This window comes from Anneissia japonica, unplaced genomic scaffold, assembly GCF_011630105.1.
Source record: "Anneissia japonica isolate Jap-2015-1 unplaced genomic scaffold, ASM1163010v1 scaffold66208_len2337_cov98, whole genome shotgun sequence".
Taxonomy (NCBI): domain Eukaryota; kingdom Metazoa; phylum Echinodermata; class Crinoidea; order Comatulida; family Comatulidae; genus Anneissia; species Anneissia japonica.
Genome location: NW_022740358.1, coordinates 1 through 2,337, shown reverse-complemented (window position 1 = coordinate 2,337; position 2,337 = coordinate 1). Strand labels below are relative to the sequence as shown.

The 2,337-nt window shown below is 32.8% G+C and overlaps 1 long non-coding RNA gene across 1 annotated transcript; it reads left to right on the top strand.

Moving 5' to 3' along the window:
* Positions 1 to 11: 11 nt before the first annotated feature.
* On the top strand, positions 12 to 1,248 carry LOC117118230. The gene is made up of 4 exons (XR_004447018.1): positions 12 to 57; positions 184 to 234; positions 830 to 954; positions 1,116 to 1,248. It is a non-coding gene; the product is annotated as an uncharacterized LOC117118230 (long non-coding RNA).
* The last annotated feature ends 1,089 nt before the right edge of the window (positions 1,249 to 2,337 follow it).

Sequence of the window (2,337 nt, the reverse complement as noted above, 5' to 3'; positions counted from 1 at the left end):
TTTATTTTTCCAGATTTTACTAAGAAGTACAATGCCCTTCGTTCCAACACAGAACAGGTATGGTACTTTATCTTCCAGTTAATAACCAAAACCAGAAAATAGTCAAATACAAAACTTGCTTTGAAAGTACTCTGTAACTTTGCAAAGTTACAAATTTGTTTTAATTCCTTGTTTTCATTGCAGCCAAATGCCAATCAGCCAAATAAGCAAACAACAAAAACAAAAGCTTACCAGGTAATGTAAAAATAATAATATGTTTAGTGAAGTCATGTGTTATCAGGAAATACAGACTATGTAATTCAATCTATAAATGAATTATAATGTTTGGATTTATAATTTCATTTTATTTAGGAATTGAAATCTCAAAACATTTCTTAAATACAAAACAAAAACAAAGAACAGATAGATATTATGAACAACAGAAAAGATATTAGTTCCTATGGTAAATCAAGAAAAAATTTAAAATATAAATAACTTATTTCCATCATTCAAATAATTGTTTGTTCTTCAATGTGTCTTTCTATGCAGACTTTAAAAATAGTTTTTTTTTTTTTTAATAGTAGTTGGTAAACTAATAAAATATATAATAATTGTATTAATATTTATGATGGTGATAATTCTGTCATTTTGGTTTTTAATAAAAGCAAGATCTTAGTAATATATTTGATTTTCAGATTCTGCCATCATTAAAAACCACTGTTGTAATATTAAATTTAAAATGAAAAATGGATAAGCACAGAAATATATTTTTCTTCTGTAATAAACATTTCTTTTGAATATAGATTGCATAGGTTATTAATTGGCTCAGCTTTTATATATTTTTTTCTAGCCAAGTGAGAAGCACTTTCAGAAGTTTGTAAACAAGATCAAAGTTGAACACTATGCTGGTCCTTCGTTGCCTGGTGCTGCATCCAATCAGCTCCTCCGTAACAGCAAGAAACAAGAAGCAGACAGGTAAAAACAAGAAACCAAATTTGTTTATATCTATATATATTTTTTTGACTAAGCATGTGATTGGTTTGACAGAAAAAAGTCCGATCTGAACATAGTGGAAACGATTGTTAATCATTAAATATTTTTTAGTTACTAAGAGGAATTTTAATGATTTCTTACAGAGTGAGGGTAAAAGAAAAAGCAGACAGAGCCACAGTAGAACAGGTATTATAATAATAATGGTTATTTGATATTATTCTCCTGAAGAAGATTGAAGCAACTCAATCGAAAGGTCATTAAATATAATAATTTGTATCCTTCTGTTTTCATTACCCTACATTCATATAGAATAATATATGGAATATTTTTGGAAAATCAATGTACAGTAAGTGAAATATCAAATAATAATGTTATAGAAGCATGTGGCACAGCGTGCAAGGCTTTGGGCTTTTAAGCGGAAGGTCAGTGGTTCGAGTAGTAGTAGTGGTACAGTCAGAGTTCTGTAGTATGTTACATAACAATGACAGACTGGCTCATTTTAATTTAATCTCTATGAAGGCTAGATTTGAATATATTTTGATTTTATTTGCATTCAAATGTTTGTACTGTCTAGGCGACTTTGATCGCCACAAATTTGTTAAGATCAACATAAGACACTCAGAAGACTTGCTTTTCAGGCATGCCTTTGCCCGGACTAACTTTTTAATTTCAACTCTTTCGGTAAGCTGCTCATGCTAGGTTTACACTATGTTCCCGGTGGGCACGGCAGCCATGTTTCAGGCCACCGTGAACAAAACAGGATGCATTTGAGACAATGCTAGACAATGCGGGGGGACGGAATGGGCAAACGTGACGGCCATGATTGCCGTGGATGCCGGTGCAAATTTTTAAACTGTCAAAAAATTTGCCACTGCAGTCACGGTGTGAATGAGAAACTTAGTAAGCCGCAGTAAAACGGGGTGATCGCAACATAACGTGACAGTCCGTAATAAGCCATAACAAAACTTGGAGGCGGTCCGTAGTGGGACGGGAAGCATAAAATGGAAGAATGCCACGAATAAAACAAAAAGAATCCAAGCTATGCCAACAAAAAAGCCAAGATGGAAACTTGAAACGTGGAAAAAATTGCCAAAAAATCCCACGGCGCATAACGTTTCGGGCAAACAGGGCTGCCGTGGCCACCGGGAACATAGTGTAAACCTACAGTAGCATTAGGGAACACTATTATAACCATAATTTTCATCGACTTCAGTTATCATGCTTGGGCATGTCTGAATACTGGATCTTCTGAGTGTCCTGTTTATTGTATCCGATTTGCTTGCATTTTTTTATTTATGTGTATAAAATTTTATCATTAACTAATTTGTATAAAATAAACTCAAATCACATAAATATATATTTTTA